The 26,834-nt window shown below is 43.9% G+C and overlaps 1 protein-coding gene across 9 annotated transcripts in view; it reads right to left on the minus strand.

Annotated features, from left to right (window-relative positions):
• Positions 1-26,834, minus strand: part of LOC137382817 (oxysterol-binding protein 2-like) — a 441,835-nt gene that overhangs the window by 30,048 nt on the left and 384,953 nt on the right. The window lies entirely within an intron of this gene.

Below are 26,834 nucleotides of genomic sequence, written 5' to 3' on the forward strand. Positions count from 1 at the left end.
CCAGGACTATCTGTTCCTGCATTGTACTGTTTCACATTCGTACTGTCATTGAGGAAGGTCCTCATGTCCTGGCGGGGGCAACTTTACATAAAATATCAGCTCCCAGACTGCCGCTAGCCTACCTTGACACCACAGAAGATGTGAACCGTAGTTGAATGCTTCTCTTAAAGAACGCCACCTCAGAGAGTGCAGCGCTCTCTCAGTACCGCCCCAGGTCTCAGCCGATATTATGTACAGCAGTCTTGGTGTTGGAATCAACCCATAACCTTCTGAACTGGAGGTTAGAATGCTTCCTACGGAGCCCAGGCAGCAAGTGTTAGATAGCTGTTCAACCATGAAGGGACATCAGAACAGGTTTAATCCTGTCCACACATTTGCATTTCCCAGTAGAAGTCATAGAGTCGTACAGCATAGAAACAGGCCCTTCGGCCCACTGCGTCCATGCCGACCATAATGCCCATCCATACTAATCCTACCTGCCTGCATTAATTTCATATCCCTCTATGCCTTTCTCATTCAAGTACCTGTCCAGATGCCTCTTAAATGTTGCTACTGTTCCTGCCTCCACCACCTCCTCAGGCAGCTCATTTCAGATACCCACTGTTCTTTGTGTGAAAAATTTACCCCTTTGATCCCCTTTAAACCTCCTCTCTCTCACCTTAAATCTATGCCCTCTAGTTTTAGTCACCCCTACCATGGGAAACAGACTCTGGCTATCTACTTTATGCCTCTCATAATTTTATATACCTCTATCATGTGCCCTCTTAGCCTCCTTTGCTCCAGGGAAAACAGACCCAGCCTATCCAATCTCTCTTTATAACTCAAGCCCTCCAAACCAGGCAACGTCCTTGTGAATCTTTTCTGCACCAACTCTAGCTTAATCACATCTTTCCTGTAGTGCGGCGACCAGAACTGCACACAGTACTCCAAATGGGGCCTAACCAACGTTATGTACAACAGTAACATGACGTCCCAAGTCACTGAACAATCGTCAATAAACTGATTATTTTCTCTGCCTGGTCCATGGGTGTTGTCGTGAATTATATAATTCCTTACTGCCAGCCTGCTGAGAACAGCTCACTCAGCACAGGCTAAGAATTGGACCTTCCTGGTCTGCATGGCTCAGTTTCACATTGGGTGGAATGTTCATCAACCTTTTTGTCAAAACTAAAGTCATCAGTAGAGTTACAAGGGTTGCTGATATATACTCTCTGAAGTAGGTTTGGATTATATATGCCCTATTTCCGTGTCGTTCAGTTAAATAAAATCAATGCTGCAAGAGTCACCTGATTACCCTGTTAGCTGGTTACAGTGTCACTCTTGTCCTGCTGTGGTTTCAGTCGCAGGATCAGCCTTCAGGTATTTCTGATCAGTTTTCACACCAGGGGATGTACTGCTCAACCATGCCAGGCATTTTGGTTAAAGTTGTTCAGATATTTATTCTGGCTTAAGAAAGTTCTAGAGTATTTTTGACTGCTATTGAAATTTCTGATGGGAATAGAAAATACTTCAGAGTCTTCCAGGTAAACCTTGGAATAATTCTGTCTGATTGGATCTCTGAATGATATTCCATATGATATGAGATTAGCCCACACGAGCGTAACATTATTCAAATTGAAAGCATTATTCTTATGACTGCAACTAATTTACTCTATTTGAATTATTAAGTAAAAACATTGCATTCAATTAAACACAGGCCAATTTCTGCCCTCAACCATATAAAGCACAGCAGATTGAGTGATGGGCGTTCAACCTAGAGAGTTGCTGAAGGTTTTAAATCTAGCTACTGAGATTGATTTGACAATTCTGAGAAAAGGAAGAATGAACTTGCATTTATATAGCACCTTTCATGACCTCAAGACATCTCAAAGAGCTTTACAGCCAATGAAGTACTTTTCAAGTGTAGTAATGTAGCAACATAGGAAACATAGCAGCCAATTTGTGCACAGCAAGGTCCCACAAAAAGGAATGTGCTAGTGACAAGAGAATCTGTTTTAGTGATGTTGGTTGTGGGATAAATATTGGCCAGGACATCTGAGATAACTCACCTTTGCTTTTTGAATAGTGCCATGGGATATTTTACATTGCCAAAGGTGGCAAACAGAGCCCCAGCTTAACAGTTCATCTGAAAGATGGCACCTCTAACAGTGCTGCATGCCTTCAGCACTGCACTGGGAATGTCAGACTAGATTATGTGCTCAAGTCTTCTACAGCGATATCTGATCTTCAATCCATGTGCTTGTAGACCTTGTGTTTTATTTAATGACTTCCTGGATCTTAGTGCACTATCCCATGCCACTTTTTATTTTCCTCAAATCACTCCGTTGTCTCTGAACTCTGGTGCCCTTTCTTTGCAAATGCAGCAGGTGGCGTTGTTCTATGTCTTGGACGTTAAGCGTAGAGAACAGAATGGGGCTAAATAATGACACTGCTCCAACAGAAAATACATGAACAGTATGACAAACTCCAAATGAAACCAGTAGGATGCAGTCTGCCCATATAGCATTTTACCTAATAAGCATTTTCACAGCTTCATGTCTTTCTTTAAAGACAGGCTGGGATTCTGTCCTGACACTAACTTCCAGAAATGCTATTTATTGATACAACTGTCACAGGATTATTAACTCCACATTAAAGAAAGGTCTGTGATCAAAAGGATTCTTTTTATCACAGTGGATATTAAAAGATCAGTTTGTGTGTGTGTCAGTGTAGAAGTGTAGACTTCACCAAGCCTGGGGTCTTTGTGAGACTGTGAGAGGCTGCATGACTATGAGAGTGCATGTGTCTGTGTGAGGGGTTTTATTAGGCTATGGGTTTGTCTCAGATTAATCCTGTCTTTTCCCCCTTTTCCTAAAGCGAATGGACCTCCCCCAAACAGCCTCCATTCCTGCCTGAGAAATAAGTAGTTAAATTCCTTCCAGTCGTCCAACACCACTGCTGTGAGACAGGCCTGAGGTTTGTGGGGTTAGTAAACAGATAGGAACAGTGATGCAATATCACATTGTTGATGTTCATTTTGTTGATGCAAGTATTACATTTGCATCTTTTAATTCTAAAAAAGCGGATAATGATTCAGGGGATTGACAGTGCAGTGGGTTATATTACAAGGAGCAGTCCGATCCAGAACTCTGTCAATGGTTTCAGAGCCACGCTTCCAATTAAAACATAAAGGTTGTGCCAGGTTCAGCACATAAACATTTAAGTTTTAATTGTCTGATTTTATACACATTTTTTCTCCCTCATTTTTCATTTGCCAGCCAAGAGGCAGGCAGGCATTCTACATCAGTAACTATAGACCCATTAGTCTTCCATTCCATTTACTAACAGAAGCAAGTGTGGGATAGTATCTAGGGAGCAGTGATCACTATATAATAAAGTTTAAGATATGATTGACAGAGATATATATGATACAAGGAACAAAGTAATTGATTGGAAAAAAGCCAAATATGAGGGAATAAGGATGGAGCTCAGTGAGATTAACTGGAGAAAAATATTGACAAAGAATAAAACAACATTGGCAATATTTAAAGGAAACATGAATACAGCTTAGGAGAAATATATTCCACTATGAAATAGGAACAAAATAGCCAAGAATGAGTTGCTATGGATAAATAAAGAGATGAGGATAACATTGAACCTAAAAAAAAAAGATGCATAAACCCAATACATACGAATTAGGAGCAGGAGTAGGCCACTCGGCCCCGCGAGTCTGTTCCGCCATTCATTAAGATCATGGCTGATCTGATTGTAACCTTGACTCCACATTCCCGCCTAGCCCCGATAACCTTTCACCTCCTTGCTCATCAAGAATCTATCTACCTCTGCCTTAAAAATATTTAAAGACTCTGCTTTTAGTTTTAGTTTAGTTTAGAGATACAGCACTGAAACAGGCCCTTCGGCCCACCGAGTCTGTGCCGACCATCAACCACCCATTTATACTAATCCTACACTAATTCCATATTCCTATCACATCCCCACCTGTCCCTATATTTCCCTACCACCTACCTAAACTAGGGACAATTTATAATGGCCAATTTACCTACCAACCTGCAAGTCTTTGGCATGTGGGAGGAAACTGGAGCACCCGGTGGAAACCCACGCAGAGAGTTCCAAAGACACTCAATCCTCTGAGAGAAAAAATTCTCCTCATCTCTATCTTAAATGGGTGACCTCTTATTTTTAAATAATGAGCCCTAGTTCTAGATTCTCCCACAAGGGAAAACATAAACAATAAAGAAGAGGACAGAAGAGAATATGATGAGTTTAGGAAAGAGGTTAAAAAGACAATAATTGGGAAGGCAAAAACAAAATGTGTAATTAAAATATCAAATATAAAAATAATAAAGTATTTTATAGGCTTACAAATAACAAAAGGATAATTAAGATAGGGATAGTGCCAATAAGGGATGAACAAGATAAATTTACAGGAGATGATACTGAAATGGCAGAGATATTGAACAAATACTTTGTCTTATTTTTCACTGAAGAGCTACCAAAGAGAAAATGACAACAGAAGAAAGGCATTATAACAACAATGATGGAAAGAATGGAAATACTAGACAAACTTGAGTATAAAATGAGAACAGAAATGCTGGAAATACTCAGCAGGTCAGGTGGCATCTGTGGAGAGAGAAAAACAGATCTTGTCATTTTAATTCTCCACCTTGCTCCCACTCCGATCGCCTGTCCACCTGCAGTGTTCCAATGAAGCTCAATGCAAGCTCGAGGAAGAGCACCACATCTTTCAGTCAGGTACTTTACAGCCTTCCGGACTCAATACTAAAACAATTTCAGACCGTAACCTCTGCCCCCATTTTGTTTCCTTTTTCTTTGCTGGTTTTGGCTTTACCCTTTTGTTTTTCTCTTCATTTTTTGCTTTCGGATGGCAGCTGTTCATGGTTCTGCCATTCACACCTCCTCTAGACATATCTTTAATTTCTTCATTTGTCTCATTACCAGTCCCTCTGGCCTCCCCAAAAGAAGAAATACTCTATGAGAAGGATGCACCATCCGTGACTAACTAAGGAAGTTGAGGATGGTATCAAATTGTAAGAAAAGGTGTACAATATTGTGAAGATTGGGAAAAGTTTAGGATCCAGCAAAGCAAGACTAAAAAATAAAAAGGGAGAAAATAGGTTATGTAAATAAACTAGCAAGAAATATAAAAACAGACAGGAATAGCTTCTACAAGTATATAAAAATGAAGAGAGTAGGTAACGTAAACATTGGTTCCTTCGAGGATGAGGCTGAAGAATTAATAAATGGGACACAAGGAAATGGGAGAGACTTTGAACAAGTATTTTGTATTGATTTCACAGTAGCACACACTAAAAGGATCCCAGTAATAGTAAAATATCAGGAGGCAAAACGGAGGAACTTAAAACAATTATCACTGGAGAAAAAGTATTTGGCAAACTAATGGGACTAAAGGCTGAAACATGCTTGGACGTGATGGCCTGCATTCTAGGGTCTTAAAGGTGGCTGCAGAGATAGTGGATGCACTGCACCTAATTTTTCAAAATTCCTATTCAAAGGTCCCAGCAGATTGGAAACCACAAATGTGTGGTTCCAAAAGGCCCTTATTTCAGAAAGGAGGGAGACAGAAAATGGAAACAATAGGCCAGTTAGCTTAACATCTGTCATTGGGAAAATGCTGGAATCTATCACTAAGGAAGTAGTAGCAGGACAGTAAGAAAATCAGAATACAATTAAGCAGAGTCAACATAGTTTTATGAAAGGGAAATCGTGTTTGACAAATTTATAAGAGTTCTTTGAGGATGGAATAAGCACGGTGGTATAAAGGGAACCAGTAGATGTAGTGTACTTGGATTTCCAAAAGGCATTTGTTAAGGTGCCACAAGATAAGAGCTCATGGTGCTGGGGGTAATATATTTGCATGAATAGAGGATTGACTAACTAGCAGAAAAAAAGATTTGGGAAAAATGAGTCATTTTCAGGTTGGCAAACTGTAATTAGTGGGGTGCCACAGGGATCAGTGCTGTAGTTTATTTACAATTCATATTCATGAATTGGATGATGGGACTGAGTGTATTGTAGCCAAATTTGATGACGATACAAAGATTGGTGGGAAGACAAGTCGTGAGGAGGGCAGAAAGAATCTGCACAGGGATATAGATAGGTTCGTGAGTGGGAAAAAATTTGACAGAGGGAGTCTAATGTGGGAAAATGAGAGGTTATTTACTTTGGCAGGAAGAATTGAAAAGCAGATTATTATTTAAATGGAGAGAGACTACAGAGTGCTGCGGTACAGAGGGATCTGGGTGTCCTCATACACAAAATGTTAGCCTTTATTGCAAGGGTGATGGATTATAAAAGTAGGGAAGTCTTGCTACAGCTGTACATGGTGTTGATGAGACACACCTAGAGTACTGCATACAGTTTTGGTCTCCCTTATTTAAGGAGGGATATACATGCATTGGAGAGAGTTCAGAGAAGGTTCACTAGGGTTGATTTCTGGGATGAAGAGGTTGTCTTATAAGGAAAGGTTTAGCAGGTTGGGCCTATACTTATTGCAGTTTAGAAGAATGAGAGGTGATCTTATTGAAACATAAAAGATTCTGAGGGAGCTTGACCGGGTAGATGCTGAGAGAATGCTTCCCCTTGTGGGGTAATCCAGAACTTGGTGCATAGCTTCAGAATAAGAGGTCACCCATTTAAGGGTGTGAGGAGGAATTTCTTCTCTCAGGATGGTTGTGAATCTTTGGAATTCTCTGCCCAGAGAGCTGTGTAGCCTGAATCATTGAATATACTCAAGGCTGAGATATATTTTTAAACTATAGGAGAGTCAAGGGTTATGAGGTAGGAAAGTGGAATTGAGGTTAAGATCAGATCAGCCATGATCTTGTTTAGTGGCAGAGCAGGCATGAGAGGCATATGGCCTACTTCTGCTCCTATTTCGTATGTTCTTATGTTGCACCACCAACCCTGTAATTTAATCCCTCCTGCCTTCCACCCTATCACAGACCTTCCCTTTTGTTCATTTACGCCCTTCCGTCCAATCACTTGCTTAAAACCTATTACATCTTTAACCTTTCCCAGTTCTGATGAAAGGACATTGACCTGAAACAGTAACTCTGAGGGCGGTATTTTATGTAGGTGATGGGGGCCTCGGCCGCTGGCTAACGAGTCGGTGAGAGCCCCGCGTGTTGTCTCTGGGGAAAGCCCGCCCATTACATGCCAAATAGGCACTTAAGTGGACAGCGACGGGCCTTCCCTGCTTCCCTGGGATTAAAAGGACCCCGGTGTTGCAAGTCCCACCCACTGAGAGCTGTTGGCCAATCAGAGGCCAGCAGCTTTTACTTTTTTCTCTAAAATATACTTTATTCATAAAAATTTGCAAAAAATACATAACACAATAGTTCAAATTTGACATTCAGGAAGTACAATAGAGATCAAATTCCTTCAATACAGAACATGAGATGCCTCACAACTCTTGCCATTCCATTTTATTTTCAATGTACATTTGCATTACATAGCATACAGCCCAAGGGGTTTTACACCGGTTCCAGCCCCTTGGTTCACTTTGGCAGGAGGGAACCTTACACACTGGCCTTTCCCCATTGAGCCTTAGCAGCAGCTGCCCCAAGCTTTAGTGCATCCCTCAGCACGTAGTCCTGGGCCTTGGAATGTGCCAGTCTGCAACACTCGGTCGTAGACAACTCTTTGCACTGGAAGACCAGCAAGTTTCGGGCAGACCAAACAGCATCTTTCACCGAGTTGATGGTCCTCCAGCAGTAGTTGATATATATCTCGGTATACGTCCCTGGGAACAGACCGTAGAGCACGGACTCCTGTTACTGAGCTGCTCGGGATGAACCCCGACAAAAACCACTGCCTCTCTTTCCACACTTGCTTTGCAAAAGCACATTCCAGAAGGAGGTGGGCAACTGTCTCTTCCCCACCACAGTCACCTCGAGGGCAGCGTGTGGAGGGGGCGAGACTCCGGGTGTGCAGGAAGGATCTGACGGGGAGGGCCCTTCTCACCACCAGCCAAGCTACATCGTGGTGCTTGTTTTGAAAGTTCTGGTGATGAGGCATTCTGCCAAATGACTTTGACAGCTTGCTCGGGGAACCATCCAACAGGATCCACCATCTCTTTTTCCTGTAGGGCCTTAAGGACATTCCATGCAGACCACTGCCTGATGGATTGGTGATCAAAGGTGTTTTTCTGCACAAACTTTTCCACGAAGGATTGGTGATACGGCATGGTCCAACTGGATGGAGTGTTCTGCGGCACCTAGTGACACTTGGCATTTGTGTACTGGGGTTCTACGCACAACTTGAGCCAGCCGCACACAAAGGTGGCCATAAGGATGAGGGCGCTGTTGGATATGTTTTTTTTCCCCTTTATCCAGAGGTTTGAACATCGTGTCCCTCTGGACACAGTCCATTTTGGATCTCCAGATAAGGCGGAAAATGGTTCGGGTGACCGCCACAGCACAGGAGCGGGGTATGGGCCAGACCTGCGCCACGCACAGTAACGTGAGCGCCTCGCACCTGATGACCAGGTTCTTACCTGCAATGGAGAGAAAATGCTGCTCCCACATGCTCAGTTTATGGTATACCATGGTTACTCGCTCTTTCCAGGTTTTGGCGCATGCCCCGGCCCTTCCGTACCATATCCCCAGCACCTTGAGGTAGTCAGACCTGATGGTGAAGGGGACAAAGGATCGGTTGGCCCAGTTCCCAAAGAACATGGCCTCGCTCGCCGCAATTTATTTTGGCTCCCGAAAACCCTTCTGGTCACTCACAGGGGGTGAGGGGGAGGTTTGTTCTGCCGGGGTGACATCGGGGTTGGGGGGGGGGGGGGGGGGGGGTCTTGTAGGTAGCAAGGTTTGGATTGTCCTCTGGTGGTGGTGTCTTTCCCCTCTGTTCCTCCTCGAGGACGTTTCTGCTCCTGGATTCCCGGAGCTGAAGTGTGCTGGACGCTCCGCTGCACTTGGTCTCCTGGAGCTGGGGTGCGTTGGACATCTCGCTGGGTTCAGCGCTTTGGGGTTGGGGCGTGCTGGGCCCCTTCCTACTTCCAGTGCCATGGAGCTGGGGGGCTTTCACTTCCAGCTCCTTTGCGTTCTGCCGTTTCTTTTGCATATGCCATCTTTCTGGCCCTTGCTCATCCGATGAGGAGCAGCTGCCGTAGTCGGCCTCAAACAGTAGCCGCCTCTTGCCACTGGTTTGGGTGGTGACCGGTTCCTTTTTTTGAGCCTTCTTCTTTGTGCTTTTCCTTTTGACCATTTACCACTCATCCGATTGTCCCACTGCTGCCTCCTCAACACACAGAATCCATGGAGGAGGAGGCATTTCCGGGCATGGGGTAGGTGTTGGTTGCAGCTGCCTCCCCTTTCCTCTCCTTCTCAGATGGATTTTCCTTGCTCAGAGGAGGGTTGCTGGTCTCCTTTGCAGCACGAGGCGCATTCACCGTTCCTTCGGCCAGCCTTTCCTTGGACCTTATCGCCTGTGTGTAACTGAGGAAGCATCTGGGGCAGGTTTTGTAGAGGTGGCCTATCCCACCACACAGGTTGCAGCACTTACTCTGCTTACAGTCCTTGGTCTGACGGCCTTCCTGCTTGCAGTTCTTGCGGACGACTGTGCTGCAGTTGGCCGCCACATGACCAGATTTGCCACAGGTCTGACAAACCCTGGGCTGCCCCGTGTAAACCAAGAAGCCTCGACTTCTCCCGATAGCAAAGCTGGAGGGAGGTTGCACGATGGCAATAAGTACCAGAAGGCTATTCAACCGAGGAGGAGTTCACAATTGAGCCTGATCTCACCCTCATTCAAAGTCCACTCATATATATTTTCAGTAGAACTTGCTGCATTGCAATCATCAACAGGAAGCCTGGCTGATTTCCCTTCCCTACCCAAAGGACAATTCCCGGACATAAGGCTACTGTCTCAGTTGAAATCTCAAACTGGGAATCAAACCTGGGACCTTCTTGATCCATATGTCTCAGAGATGCAAATTTTACCTCTCAGTCATGGGAGTGGCTGTTATATGTTTGAAACAAGCAGTGGGGAGTGGTTTTCAAAGCGATGTATCTGCTGCACAGAAATGCACCACATCTACACGATGACTCTGACCCGAAACGTTAACTCTGCTTCTCTTTCCACAGATGCTGCCAGACCTGCTGAGTGATTCCAGCATTTCTTGTTTTGGTACACGATGACTAACATTGTTTACATGTATTGTAATTCTCAGCATATTTTAATTCTCACAACACCTGTTTCACTTGTGAAACCTTCCCCATTCTCAACACCATGTTTACTGCAGAACTAGTCACACCTTTAGCCAAGTTGTGGCAGCAACACTGGCATGTACCCAACAAAGTGTAAAATTGCCAAGGTATGTCCTGTCCACAAAAAGCAGGACAAATTCAATCTGGACAATTACCACACCATCATTCCACTCTCAATCATCAACAAATTGATGGAAATTGTTGTTGACAGCGCTATCAAGCGGCATTTACTCAGTAATAACCTGCTCGACGATGTTCAGTTTGGGTTCCGCCAGGATCATTTGTTTCACATCTCATTACAGCTTTGGTCCAAACGTGGACAGAAGACCTGAGTTCCAGAGGTGAGGTGAGCAAGGCAGCATTTGACCGAATGTGGTATCAAGAGGCCCCAGCAAAGTTGAAGTCAATGGGGAAATCAGGGGGAAAACTCTCCACTAGGTCCAGTCGTACCTAGCGCAAAGGAAGCTGGTTGTGGTTCTTGGAGGACAATCATCTCAGCTCCAGGACATCACTGCAGGAGTTGCTTAGGGTAGTGTCCAAGGCTCAACCATCTTAACTGCTTCATCAATGACCTCCCTCCATCATCTTTTACTGAGCAGCGCCACCATGGAGGTGGTGGCTGCTACTGGTAATGCGCCCACTGGAGGCCCAGAAGCATCAAGGGGTCCAGGCCACAGATGAGTCATGGTGGGAGCTGTTTTGTGGGGTGGGGTTTGTAGGCGGGGGATCAGCAGCAAGGGCAGCGGGTGACTGTCAGTGGGTCCCCCTTCCCGATGCCAGGTCCCTTGATCAGACACTAAGTGCCTTTGAACGAAGGACCTCCCCACCAACCCCCCCCCTCCCAGCCCCACGCAACCGCACCCTGCAGCCAACAAGCAACCTGGACGGGTTTTCTTGGCATGCTGCCTGCGTGGCGGCAGGCCCGCTCACTGGTGGGCTAATACCAGTGGCAACAAGATGAGGCCCTTAACTGGGCATTAATTGCCCACTCAGGGCCTCAATTGGTGGCGAAGCGGGAAGGCCGTCCACGGGCCTTCCCAAGGACTTAACTGGGGTGGAGGCGGGTAAGTGGCAGAGTCCCCCTGCCACCATCCCGCCTGATTAAATGCGCTCCCTGCCTCCAAATTCAATGTGGGGAAGAGGAAAAAATACCGCCCCCCCTCCCCCCCAAAACAGTTTCTCTTTCCACAGATGGTATCTGACCAGCTCAGCATTTCCAGCCGTTCCCATTTTTATTTCAGATTTGTGGCAGCCGCAATATTTTGCTTTTGTGTTAAGAGTGTAAAATCCCAGGTCCAGATGGATTTCACCCATGGACACCCAAAGAAAGTGGAAAAGGAGGTAGGAGAGGCACTAATATCCATATATAAACAATAAATAGAAAAAGGAATTGTGCCAGGGAAATGACAAACAGCAAATGTCATTCCTTTCTGATTTATGCTGGTGTTTATACTTCACATTAGCCTCCTCCCACTCTATTTAGCTCTTCCCACTTTGCCCCTGTATCACTTCGCCCTCATGTAATCACAAGTCTCCCCTTAAATGCATCAATATTCTCTGCTCCAACCAATACACATGGCAGCAAGTTCCACATTCTCTCACTGTCTGTATAAAATAATTCCTCCTAAATTCTTTGTGATCTGTCAGTGACTATCTTACATTTATGCCTCCTCATCCTGGTCTCACCCGCAAGTGGGAACAGTTTCTCCACGTGCACCCTATCAAACACCTTCATAATTTTACAAACCTCAACTAGGTCTGTTCTTAATGTTCTCCTTTTCCAGAGAAAGGAATCCAGCCTGCTCAATTTTTGCTCATAGTTGTATCCTTTCATTCTGGTAACATCCTTGTTAAAACAAAGTATAGTGCTTTCTCCAGTAGTTTAATTTCCTTTCTGTAGTATGGAGACCAGAACTGCTTACAATATTCACAAGTGTGGTTTCACCAAGATTCTATATAAATTTAACACGATCTTCCTGCTTTTGTATTCTGTTCTAGAAATTAACCCCATACTTTGTTTATACTGCAAATTGTGTTGCTATTTTTAGAAAATATGTATCTGTATTCCCAGATTTCTTTGACCCTCTACCCCATTTAGTTCCTTACCTTCCAAGGAATAAGTGACCTCTATTCCTATGATCAAAAAGAACCATCTCACATTTGGTTATTTTGAATTTAATTGGCCATTTATCTGCCCATACCAGAAACCTGTTTTGTTTTCCTGTACTCTGTTGCAGTCCTCCTATACCCTACAGTTTGGTGCCATCTGCAAATTTCAACACCATATCTCCAATTCCTGAGTCCAAGTCATTGTATGTATATAGTGAACAACACAAATCCAGCACGGATCCCTAATGGGCACCATGTCCCACTTTCTGCCAGTCCGAGAAACTTCTCTTTACGCAAAACCTCCTGTTTTCTGTATTGTAGCTATCTTTCAATCTATTCCAATACCGGGCCCTGAGACCACATGTCCTGATATGAGACTCTTACGGGACGCCATATCCAAGGCCTTCAGAAATTCCTTATCTATCACACCCACTGCATGGCCCTTCTCTACTCTTTCTGTTTCTGTGCTGTAGATTCTTTGTAATTGGAAAATAATGGAATTGATTATTAAGATTATCTGTACAAAAATAAACCAGTGAATGGTAGCTTACATGGATTCAGAAGAGGAATAAACATCACCTTCTTTCAGGAAGTGGCAACTGGAGTGAAAGCCTTGTGACAACATGTACCAAAAGGCTCTGACAAAAGGTTCAAAGGCTATTAATTAAACTCAGAGCCTTAGGAATAAATAAGAAACAGACTGAGGGGTAGGGAAACAAGTTCTTATCTGGGGAGTTGTGTCAAAGTTGGGGGTGGGGGGATGGAAAAGTTGGTGCAAGTACTGAGTAATGTGCTTCAGGGCTTGGTGCTGAGAGCACTACTTGATCTAATTTACAAAAACATCCTGGATTCAGAAACCAAGTGCAAAGTGGTCAAATTTTCAAATGAAACTAATAGAAAGGTCTGTGGAATGGAAGGAATTACAGAATGTGTTGGGACAAATATGTAAGTAGTGGGAGATGGATTTAATGTAGACAAGTACTATAATAGAGTAAAATAAGCAACATACACCCGAGATAAATGGTGTTAAAATAGCTACAGCTGAAGCTGAAAAAGACCTTGGAGTTGTAGCAGCTTCGACAGTCTAAAAGCCCAACCAGTGCAGAGCAGCCATCAACAAAGCCAATCGAATGCTGATCTCCACAGTCAAACCAGCAGAATACAAATCAAAGTTGTGATCAAACTGTGCAGTGCTTTGATCAGAGCACACCATGCGTACTGCATCCAGTTCTGGTCGCCAAGAAACAAGACAAACATGCAAGAGCTGAAAGGCAATGCAGAGAAGATCTACAAGACTGATCATCAGTGTCAGGGGCCTGAGTTATGAGGAAGAATAGCATTTCAGCCCAGAAAGGGCATGTCTGAGGGGTGATCTTATGGAGGTGTGCAAGGTAGTTAAGGGTATAGAAAAAGTTAACCCGGAATATTACTTTAATTGAAATATGGTTGTTCTTTAATATTGATTCTCGGCATACCGGCATCAACAGCAAGGCCAGTAGTTACTGTCCATCCCTAGTTGCCCTGACAAGTTGTTGGTGGGCCTTCTTGAACTGCTGCACTTTGTGTGGTGAAGGTACTCCCATAGTGCTGTTAGATAGGGAGTTCCAGGATTCTGAGATAGTAGCAATGAAAAGAAACTTACATGCAAGTAAAACAAGATGATACAGAAACAAAGTAGGAAAGGGTAACTTTAGCATTGATAAAGAAAATCTTTACACACATAGTGAACAACATGCAGAATACATTTCCAGATGAAGCAGTGGAGCCAAAAACCTTGGAATTATTTAAGAAACAATTAGATGCTACATTGAGGAGATGTTAGAGTCTCTCTGGATGGATGAATTAAGGTCACTTTCCTCATCAAGGACCTTATGATCCTGCCTCTAGATTTCGGTTTGATCCTGCTCTGGATAGAATGTGCACATGATGGGCGCCATTGATTCACTCGCCTGTTACCTTAACCCCTCACCAGCAACAACTGATGTCACGATGATCGGTGATTTGATGCCAAGTGGGAATGACAGCACAAAAGCTGACCCTTCCATTCTGTGATATGACAGGATAAATAACAACCCCCCCCAATCCCACAAGCATCCTATGGGACAGTGCAACTTTAAGTGAAACCGCATCTTGGAAGGCAAACCTGTCAGAGCTGACGCTTTCTCTCCCAAACTGGCAGTATCCCAGGAGCCACGACATTCATTATGCCATCTCTTCACACTCACTATAAATAGTTGCTGCCCCACTTTACCTCAGTTTACAGTACATTTTCACCTGCACCTCCTCTGGAAGTGCGATAACACATATATTCCCATAAATAATTTCCTGCATTTTTGTCATCTCCGTCACTGCGAGTCTTATCAAAGGAAGGCTTCATTAAGTACACAATATGCACATCACTCAGGGATAATAAGAGCAGGTTAAGGTTTTTGTGAATGTGGGAGAGAGAGAAAAACATACACAGTCTGTTCCCGCCCCCATCTCAGACTCTGATGCATTTCTCGAGGGATTCTCATTAACAGCCCTTGCCAGCTGCTACATCTCCCTAGATTCCACAGGATTTGGAGATTCTGAAGAATTACACAGAGGTACAATACTAAATGACATTCTGCCTGCAACCATTTTATTATCCGAGACTAAACTAATTATTTTTTTTTTTTAACACTGACAAGCCGATTAAGCACGTAAAATGAAACAGAAGGAGCTTAAGTCTGTGAGGCCAACACTGGAAGTTTTCAACGTCAGTTTGAAGGGTTGAAGGAGGCGGATTTCCTTCAGGATTAAAAATGCAGTGTCAATACTTCCTCCTGATGCTCAACGGCAAATCAAAAGCATCTGTGATACTGGTAGATGACTTTATTCATTCATAGGATGTGGGTGTTGCTGACAAAGGGGCATTTATTGCCCATTCCTAGTTGCCCTCGAGAAGACAATAGTGAGCCTCGCTCTTGAACTGCTGCAGCCTGTGGTGAAGGTGCTTCCACAGTGCTGTTAGGTCGGGAGTTCCAGGATTTTGACCCAGCAATGATGGAGAACCAGCAATATATTTCCAAGTCAGGATGGTGTGTAACTTAGAGGTGTGGTGTTCTCATGTGCCTGCTGCCCATGTGCTTCCAAGTGGTAGAGGTCATGGGTTTGATGAGCTGTAAGTTGCTGTAGTGCATCTGTAGACTGTACGCATCCAAGGTGTGCTGGAGGTGAAGGGAGAGGATCCTTCTAAACAAAGCGGAGACCAAATGGTACAATGGATTGGACACTACAACACTGGGATCTACCCGGCAATGTAGAAAATTGCCCAGGTATGTCCTGTCCACAAAAAGCAGGACAAATCTAATCTGGCCAATTACCGCCCCATCAGTCTACGCTCGATCATCAGAGTGATGGAAGGTGTCATCACAGTGCTATCAAGCGGCACTTACTCAGTATTAACCTGCTCACTGATGCTTAGTTTGGGTTTTGCCAGGACCACTCAGCTCCTGAGCTCATTACAGCCTTTGTCCAAACATGGACAAAAGAGCTGAACTCAAGAGGTGAAGTGTGAGTGACTGCCCTTGGCATCAAGGAGCCCTAGCAAAATTGAAGTCAATGGGAATCAGGGGGAAAACTCATACCTGGCACAAAGGAAGATGGTTGTAATTGTTCGAGGATAATCAGCCCCAGGACATTGCTGCAGGAGTTCCTCAGGGTAGTGTCCTAGGCCCAACCATTTTCAGCTGCTTCATCAATGACCTTCCCTCCATAAGGTCAGAAGCGGGGATGTTCATTATGATTGCAGTGTTCAGTACCATTCGCAACTCCTCAGATACTGAAGTCTGTGCCTGCATGCAAGACCTGGATAACATTCAAGCTTGGACTGATAACTGACATTCATGCCACACAAGTGCCGGGCAATGACCATCTCCAATAAGAGAGAATTTAACCATCACACCCTTCACGTTCAACAGTATTACCATTGCTGAATCTGCCAACATCAACATCTTAAGGATTACCATTGACCAGAAACTTAACTGGAACAGCCATATAAACACTGTGACTACAAGAGTAGGACAGAGGCTGGGAATTCTGCAGTAACTTACCTCCTGACTCTCCAAAGCCTCCCCACCATCTACAAAACACAAGTCAGGAGTGTGATGGAATACTTCCCACTTGCCTGGACGAGTTCAGCAACAGCACTCAAGAAGCTTAACACCATCCAGGACAAAGCAGCCGGCTTGATCGACACCCCATCAACCATCTTAAACATTCACTCCCTCCATTCTGCGCACAGTGGCTGCAGTGTGTACCATCACCAAGCCTCCTTAGACAGCACCTTCCAAACCTGCAACCTCTATGAACTTGTAGCACAAGGGCAGCAGATGAATGAGAACACCACAACCTGCAAGTTTCCCTCCAAGTCACACACCATCCTGACTTGGAACTATATTGCCGTTCCTTCACTGTCACTGGGTCAAAAACCTGGAACTCCCTTCCTAACAGCACTGTTGGTGTACCTGCACCAGATGGATTGCAGTGGTTCAAGGCGGCAGCTCACCACCACCTTCTCAAGGGCAATTAGGAATGGGCAACAAATGCTGGCCTTGCCAGCGACGCCCACATCCCATGAAGGAATAAAAAAATACTGGCCTTTCACGTCACAGACCAAGGTATAAATCCAGCCTAGGCCAATGGGACGAAGGTTTCCTCTTTCTTTTGCCCATGAGGGCCTTATGTGAAAGAAGTCTAGGCAATCCCAAGCCTGTTTCAAGGGCAGTTTATTCCACAACAGAAGTTGGCAGTTATCAACAACAACTTGCATTATATAGCACTTTTAATGCAGAAAAACATCTCAAATCACTTCACAGGAGCATTATAAAACAAATCAACACCGAACCACACTAAGGAGATTAGCCTTGATGCCAAGTCAGTGTGTTTGTGTGTGTGTGTTGGTGAGGACAGGGTCAGGTTCAGCTTTTATACTCCCCAGTTTAAATGCTTGCTTAGGGGGTAATTTTAATCTAAACTGCCCATCATTAAACTGACATGATCAGGTGCAACGCTCGCTTTACAACCTGTGCAACTTTACTCTTCACTGAGATCAATGGAGAGTAATATTGGGCAGGGGATAAATCCAGTATTCCACCCCATCCAATTGTTAGCCCACCCCACGAGTTAGGTTAAGCAACCAAAAGCTTAGTCAATGAGGTGGGTTTTAAGGTGTGACTTAAAGGAGGAGAGAGAGAGAGACGGAGTGGTTTAGGGAGGGAATTCTAGAGTCTAGGGAGTTAGGACAGCACAGCCACCAAGATTGGAGCAATGAAAATCGGGAATGCTCAGGAGGCCAGAATTGGAGGAGTGCAATGATCTGATGATTACTGGGTTGGAGGAGGTTATAAGAGATAGGGAGGGACAGGGCTATGGAGGGATTTGAAAACAAGGATGAGAATTTTAAAATCGAGGCACTGCCAGACCGATGTAGGGCTGTGAGCATAGGGGCGATGGGTGAATGTTACTTGGTGCGAGTTAGGTTATGGGCAGCAGAGTTCCAGAATAGGTGAGTCTAGAGTTAAGAAAAGATATGCTTGAGCGTTTCAGCATCAGATTACTCAAGAGTGTAGGATGGGATAGGCAACCCAAGTAGATGGTTTTGGGTGAAGTCCCAGGACTGCATTTCACCGGAGAAGGGATGTGGTGTTTGTTTTTGGCCAAGGTGGGTAGAGAGAGCGCTGCTGGACAGGCATCCCTAAAAAGCCTTGAACATCACAGCTACAAAATGTGTTTAATGATTTGATCTCATTCTGATACTTAACAAAAGATATTTTTCCATAAAGTGTAGACTTAACCAGACAGCAGTAACAAAGCCGCGCTCAAAGCTCGTGAGTTTGACATTACCTCATTGTGAATGGAGTTAATGTGCTTCAAATCACAATTAGGATTGCTTTTTCAAGGGCAATCAGTTGTGGAAAATCCTCCTGAGAACCTTCAACCCCTGAATATATAAAGATTAGAAAATCAAAGCAGTTTTACTTTGATTTCTTTGATTGCCTTGTTCAGTCAGTAAATGACAATTTAGGGTCGTGTTGGGTATTGAAAATCACCTGCTCCTCTAGTAATGGCACACAAAAAGCAATTCATCAATAACAGTCCTGAAAAGTCAACCCAAAATATTTCATTAGTTCTATCAATATTTGTTTCCAGTCAATACCCAGCTTCTGTTGAAATCTGCCCTGTTCTGATTCTCTTGTAGCGCCAATGGCGCACATCATGCTATGCGCTCTTTGCCTCGTTTCACTGCCTTGGCCTCGCCCACTGTTGCACACGCCACCAACTGACGGCACTTAGAAGAGACATTTGAATGGCTGACTGGTTCTGCAGGCTTCTGTGATCCAACTTAAATTCACCATTACAGTCAAGATCTAAATGGTCATTAGCTGAAAAATAAGTGATTTTGCAGTCAATTTGTTTCCATATTGAGATGGATGTGAGGAAAATTTTCCTCTGGGACTGAAGAGCACTTGGGTGAAATGTAATCTGCTCAACACTGAAAAAAATTGTTGCTAGAAAAGGAGACCCCAAGTAATTATAATGTATTACAGCATTAGAGGAATACCAATCAGAAAAGGTAGACAGAGAAGGAGACAGAGATGAAGCCCAACCAAGAGAAAGACAGTGAGTGAAAGAGATAGAGGGAATGACCAGCCAATAGAAAGACAAAGAAAGAGGATGAGAAAGAGATAGAGCAAGAGAGAAAGAAAATGAGAAAACGAAAATGAGGGCAATTGAGAAAGGAGCGAGGGAAGCAGAGAAAGAGTGGGAGGCAGACAGACAGAGACAAGGAAGGAGACAGTGATAACGATCTACTAAGAGAAAGAAAAACAGTGAAAATTGAGAGGTAATCCTATGGAGATAGATATTTAAAATCACAAGTGGATTTGATGCGGTAAATGCCATTTAAAAGTGAGATCAGGATACATTTGTCACACACAGAGGAACTTGGTCCCTCAAAAGGCTGTGGATGCTGGGTCAATTTTTCAAGACTGAGATGGGTAGATTTTTGTGGGTAAGGATGTGAGGAGAATATGAAGGAAAAATAGGTAAATGGAGTTGAGGTACAAATCAGAGGAGGCAGAGCATTGGGTAAATACATTGCTGGTATAGTGCTGAGCCACTGAGCACCCGGGTTAGGGGCTGGATCATTTCTAGCATGAGGAAAGAGCCAACAGGAGGGAAAAAAATCATACTGATGACCCCAATGGAGCTTTGTCTGTTTTTAAGTACATGTGCTTACAGCTGTACTTTATGCCTGAATACAGTGGTGTTATAACTCAGTGCTACTGGCTCAAACTGAACTCAGACATGTTCCAATGCATGAAGGGACCATAAAAAAATGTTATTGCACCAAACATATCAATATCTGTGTAAATTGCAATAATTTTTAAACACATTTTTCCTTCCTGACTTCTGCATTCTAGGCCTCATTAGCTGAGGACCAGGAGCTCACCATTGAGGTAGACAACCCCTGTTTAAGGATTTGAATTTGCCAGTGAATGGATAAATGTACCATATTTGGTGCAGAGCCATTCAGACCAGGAGGGTCTTGGTTCGATCTTTGATAATGTGTCGAGTTGACTGATCTCAGCTGAGTCATCAGGATGCATGACAATTGGTTTTAGTAGCAGTGGACTTAATTCAGTGAGGCTTCCTGCTCTCATTATCTAGTGATGCCTTCTAGCAAATACATGTGTGTGGATATTGTACAAGGACAGAATCAGACTCAAGTGCAAAGCCAAACTGACACACAATGTCCAGAGATTCACACATGAAAAATGGCCTCCTGAGTGAAACGCTGCCATGGAATCCTACACCAGCAAGAATCAGTGCCCACTGACGATAAGGGATCACAGTGAAAATGAGGGGGATAATGATCTAAATTTAAGATACTCCCCTCAATGGTTTTAGACGGAGAGAAATAAGTTCAAGACCCTCGTCCTCCAGCCCACCCAATGAAGCAGTCCTTCTCCAGAAGCACAATCCAACATAGCCTCTACTGAGGCTAATGAGAGGTCAGCAAGCATTCAACCAAGACAAGATATTCCCAACAACACTGGGCTCTTCAGTCTGCATGTTATGTGATTTATGACTCACTAAGTCATTGCTTAGTTATAAATTTAATTCACAGACCCTTTAATCTGTGGAATTCTGCCTCGGGAAACAAGAGACTTCAGTAAATGAACCTTGCTTGGTAAGACTCTGTCAATTAATTTTTCAAGGTTATTTTGCCAATACAGAAGCTTGAGTGAGCCAGTCCCTGGCCTGCAACCGGAGTATTAAATAGAGATGTGACAGAGCAATCGTTCTGCTTGTAGATCGCAACAGCACTTGCATTCTCAACAGACCCTACAGACTCACGCACATCAGTCCGCCCTTCCTAGCATACCTGACACTGTACAGAATGTAATTAAGTGATCTGTAAAAATAAGAAGCATTCACCAACACCACCTCAATGGAATTAATGGGGAAATAAATTGTCTTTCACTTCTTGAGAGTTTGGCTGGAATCCTGGCCCAAGAAAGAGCAAGTTGATGCGTTGGTTGTGATTTTCCAAAATTCCCTAGATTTGGGGAAGGTTCCATCAGATTGGAACATAGGCAATTTAACTCCTTTATTCAAAAAGGGGTGGGGGGGGAGGGAAGACAGAAAGCAGGAAACTACAGGCCAGTTAGTTTAGCATCTGTCATAGGGAAAATGTTAGAAGCTATTACTAAAGATGTCATAGCAGGGCACTTAGAAAAATTCAAGGTAATCAGGCAGAGTCAATATGGTTTTGTGAAAGGGAAATCACGTTTGACAAATTTATTGGAGTTCTTTGAAGAAGTAACGTGTGCTGTGGATAAAAGGGAACCGGTGGACGTAATGTATTTAGATTTCCAGAAGACATTTGAAAAGGTGCCACATCAAAGGTTATTGCGGAAAATGAAAGCTCATAGTGTCGGGAGTAACATTTTGGCCTGGATAGAAGATTGACTAACGAACAGGAAACAGAGTAGGCATAAATGGGTCATTTTCTGGTTGGCAAGTTGTAACGAGTGGTGTGCCGGAGGGATCAGTGCTGGGGCCTCAACTTTTACAATTTATAAAAATGACTTGGATGAAGGGACCGAAGGTATGGTTGCTAAATTTGCTGATGACACAAAGATAGGTAGGAAAGTAAGTTGTGAAGAGGACATAAGGAGGCTACAAAGGGATATAGATAAGTTAAATGAGTGGGCCGAGATCTGGCAAATGGAGAATAATGTGGGAAAATGTGAACTTGTCCAATTTTTTTTCAAGAGATACAGCACTGAAACAGGCCCTTCGGCCCACCAAGTCTGTGCCCACCAACAACCACCCATTTATACTAATCCTACATTAATCCCATACCACATCCCCACCCACCTACCTACACTAGGGGCAATTTACAATGACCAATTTACCTATCAACCTGCAAGTCTTTGGCTGTGGGAGGAAACCGGAGCACCCGGCGGAAACCCACGCAGACACAGGGAGAACTTGCAAACTCCACACAGGCAGTACCCAGAACTGAACCCGGGTCACTGGAGCTGTGAGGCTGCGGTGCTAACCACTGCACCACTGTGAAGAATAAAAAAGCATATTATCTAAATGGAGAGAGATTGCAGAGATCGGAGATGCAGAGGGATCTGGGTGTCTTAGGGCATGAATCACAAAAGGTTAGTATGCAGGTTCAGCAAGTAATTAGGAAAGCTAACAGAATGTTATCATTTATTGCAAGGGGAATTGAATACAAAAGTAGGGAGCTTCAGCTATACAGGGCATTGGTGAGACCACATCAGGGCTACTGTGTAGAGAGTTGGTCTCCTTATTTAAGGAAGGATGTAAATGCGTGGGAAGCTGTTCAGAGAAGGTTCACTAGACTAATACCTGGAATGGGTGGGCTGTCTTATGAAGAAAGATTGGACAGGCCAGGCCCGTATCCACTGGAGTTTAGAAGAGTAAGAGGCGACTTGATTGAAACATATAAATAAGATCTTGACAAGGTCTTGACAGGGTGGATATGGAAAGGATGTTTCCCTTGTGGGAGAATCTAGAACTAGGGGTCACTGTTTAAAAGTAAGGGGTCACCCATTTAAGACAGAGATGAGGAGAAATCTTTACTCAGAGTGTCATGAATCTTTGAAACTCTTCCTCAAAAGGGGATGGAAGCAGAGTCTTTGAATATTTGCAAGGCAGAGGTAGATTCAGGGGGTGAAAGGTTATTGGGGATAGGTGGGAATGTTGATTTGAGGTTACAATCAGATCAGCCATGATCTTATTGAATGGCGGAGCAGGCTCGGGCCGAGTGGCCTACTCCTGCTCCAAATTCATATGACGATCACTCTATGCTCAATGATTAATGGTGGCCTAGTGCGGCTAAATCTGTCTTAAAGGCGACCAGTACAATGACTGGACCCATTACCCCCCTCCCACTTGTTGCACTGCAGAGTGGCAGGACACTGATAGAGTGATCTCCTGCTGTGACTTCACACAGAGATGTGGGGTGGAGGTCAGGTACTTCCTTCATAGGAAGCTATGGAAACCTGGATGAAAATTCACATTAAAGACAGACAGACTGACTGCATTGATATAGCACCTTTCACAACTTCAGGACATCCCAAAGTGCTTTACAGCCAATTAAGCACTTTTGAAGAGTTGTAATGTTGGAAACGCGATAGCCAATTTATGCACAGCAAGGTCCCACAAACAGCAATGAGATAAATGATCAGATAATCTGCTTTAGTTATGCTGGATAAGGACACCAGGGAGAACTCCTGTGCTAGGTCTTCGAATAGTTCCATAGACACTTTTATGTCCACTTGTGTTGGGGTGGCGAGGCAGACCAGGTCTTGGTTTAACATCTCATCCGAAAGATGGTACCTCTTGACAGTGCAATACTTCTTCAGTACTGGAATGTCAGCCTGGATTACGTACTCAAATCTCTAGTGTGGGATTTGAACTCCATCACCTTCCGATTGCGAACCACTGTTACACATCTCCCAGTGGCTGGGGTTACCAATGAATGGCATTGGTGGAAGCCTGGGTATTGGGGGATGGTAGAAGATGGGGCGAGGCCAGGGAAGGGGCAGGAACCTTAGAGAGAGCGAGAACTGCCAGGAAATGGTCATTACATTGATACAATACATTTCTGAATTATAAGTGCCATTGTTCAGGAGCCAGTCTTTTATTCCCTTCCTCTGGACATCCTGCTTCCTTGCAGAACATTTCATCGGCTACAAAATTAGACATTCCATTTTAACAAGTTCATCAAGTTGCTTTATAAAGACTGTGGAAAACCAAGGGCAACACAATTTCCTTTTTTATAGCACCTTTAATATAGTAAAACATCCCAAGGCGCTTCACAGGAACGTAGTTAGTCAAACATTGACACCAATCCACATGAAGTTATTAAAAGAGGTGATCAAAGGTTTTGTCTAAGAGGTAGATTTTAGGCAGTGTCTTAATGGAGGAAAGAGGAAGCGAGAGGTGGAAAGGTTTAGGGACAGAGTTCTGGAAAGTAGGGATTGCCCAATTTCACAAGTGGCACCCATGTAACAGCTGGTGTACAGTTTATCATAGCAGCAGTAATGTCCTTTCCTCAGTTTAGTGATACTGTCCACATATCATTTTGATATTCTCTGAATTGCTGTCAGCTAGGGTATAGTTGCATGGGTGCAGGATGCCCTTGGGTACTGTCGCTAAGTGAAGTGCAAAAAATTATAGGGTAGTTATAATGGGGGACTTAAATTATCCAAACATAGAATGGGATAGTAGTAGTGTAAAGGGTAGTGAGGGGCAGAAGTTCCTAGAGTGTGTTCAGGAAAATTTTCTACAACAGTATGTTGCTCGTCCAAGAAAGGAGGCACTGCTAGACCTGGTTCTTGGGAATGAGGTGGACCAAGTGAATCAAGTATCAGTAGCAGAGCATTTAGGGGATAGTGATTACTGTATCATGAGGTTTAGGCTGACTATGGAAAAGGACAAAGAGCAATCCAAGGTAAGAATAATTAACTGGGGGGAAGGCCAACTTGAATGGGATAAGAATGGAGCTGGGGCGAATAAATTGGAGTCAAAAGCTGGCAGGAAAACCGGTAGATGAACAATGGGCTACCTTCAAAGAAGAGATCGTTGGGATACAGTCAAGGCATGTTCCCTCGAAGGGGAAAAGTAGGGCAAACAAATCCAAAGCTCCCTGGATGACAAAAGAGGTAGAGATCAAGATAAAGAAGAAAAAGTGTGCTTCTGACAGATGCCAGATAGAAAATACTATTGAGAACCAACTGAATATAGAAGGTCCAGAGAGGAAGTGAAAAAGCAAATAAGAGAAGCAAAGAGAGAGCATGAAAAGATACTGATAGCTGGAATTAAAAGGAAATCCCAAAGTTTTCTATAGGCATATAAATAGTAAAAGGGTGGTAAAAGGAGTGGGGCAGATTAGGGATCAGAAAGGCGATTTACACATGGAGGCAGAGGGCATTGCTGAGGTATTAAATGAATACTTTGCATCTTTCTTTAACAAGGAAGATGCAGCAACCCAGGCAATGTTGAAAGAGGAGGTAAGTCAGACACTAGAGGGGTTTAAGATTGATGAAGAGGAAGTATTAGGCTGTCTGTACTAAAAGCGGATAAAACACCAGGGCCAGATCAGCTGCATCCAAGGATACAGAGGGAAGTGAGGGTGAAAATCGCAGAGGCAGTAGCCATAATTTTTCAGTTTTCCTTAGACTTGGGGGTGGTGCCAGAGGACTGGAGAATTGCAAACATCACACCCTTGTTCAAAAAAGGGTGTAAAGATAAGCCCAGCAACCACAGGCCAGTCAGTTTAACTTCAGTGGTGGGAAAACTTCGAGCAAAAATAACTTGTGACAAAATCAATAGTCATATGGACAAATGCGAGTTAACTAAGGAAAGCCAGCTTGGATTTCTTAAGGGAAAATCATGTTTAACTAACTTTCTGGAGTTTTTTGAGGAGGTAACAGAGAGGGTTGATGAGGGCAATGCTGTTGATGTGGTGTACATGGACTCTCAAAAGGCACTTGATATAATGCCACACAACAGACTTGTGAGCAAACTTGTAGCTCATGGAATAAAAGGGATGGTAGCAACATGGAGGCAAAATTGACTGAGTGACAGGAAACAAAGAGTAGTGGTTAATGGATGTTTTTCAGGCTGGAGGAAGGTTTGTAGTGGAGTTCCCCAGGGATCAGTGTTGGGACCCTTACCTTTCTTGATCTATATTAATGACCTGGACCTTGGTGTGCAGGGCACAATTTCAAAGTTTTCAGATGATACGAAAGTTGGAAGCATTGTGAACTGTGAAGAGGATAGTGTAGAACTTCAAAAAGGACAGACATGTTGGTGGAATGGGCAGACAGGTGGCAGATGAAGTTCAATGCAGAGAATTCTGAAGTGATTCATTTTGGTAGGAAGAACACGGACAGACTATGTCGAATAACGGGTACAATTATAAAGGGGGTGCAGGAGCAGAGGGACCTAGGTGTATATGTGCATAGGTCATTGAAGGTGGCCGGACAGGTTGAGAGACCAGTCAATAAAGCATACAGTGTCCTGGTATTTATTAATAGGGGCATACAGTACAAGAGCAAGGAAGTTATGCTGAACTTGTATAAGACACTAGTTCAGCCTCAGCTGGAGTATTGTGTCCAGTTCTGGGTGCCGCACTTTAGGGAAGACGCGAGGGATTGCAGAGTGTACAGAAAAGATTCACGAGAATGGTTCCAGGAATGAGGACTTTCAGTTATGGAGACTGATCGGAGAAGTTAGGACTGTTTTCCCTGGAGAAGAGAAGGTTGAGAGGTGATTTGATAGAGGTATTCAAAATCATGAGGGATCTGGACAGAGTAGATAGACAGTAACTGTTCCCACTTGTGAAAGGATCGAGAATGAGGGGGCACAGAATTAAAGTATTTGGTAAGAGAAGCAAAAGTGACATGTGGAAAAACGTTTTCACGCAGTGAGTGGTTAAGTTCTGGAATGCTCTGTCTGAGAGTGTGGTGGAGGCAGATTCAACTGAGGCATTCAAAAGGGAATTAGACAGCTATATGAAAAGGCCAAATGTGCAGCGTTATGGGGAGAAGGCAGGGGATTGAAACAGAGGGAATTGCTCTTTCGGAGAGCCAGTGTGGACACGATGGGCCGAATAGCCTCCTTCTGCACTGTAATGATTCTGTGACTTTGTGAAGTGGCCATACTTCAAGAGTGAGCCAAAACTACAGGTGTCAACAGACTATTTGACTGCGTAGAGCATCATGGCTGAGTCTAATCCTGTCCTCACCTCACGTTCACATTCACACTGCCCATTAGGAGTAATGAACACTGGCTAAGTTCATCTAACTTAGCAAAGACTGGGAATTACACCTGGGACCTTCTGCTCTGTACCATTTAGTGCTGCAACAGATGATGCCTTCGCCCACCAGGCTACTG

This window comes from Heterodontus francisci, chromosome 23, assembly GCF_036365525.1.
Source record: "Heterodontus francisci isolate sHetFra1 chromosome 23, sHetFra1.hap1, whole genome shotgun sequence".
NCBI classification, from domain to species: domain Eukaryota; kingdom Metazoa; phylum Chordata; class Chondrichthyes; order Heterodontiformes; family Heterodontidae; genus Heterodontus; species Heterodontus francisci.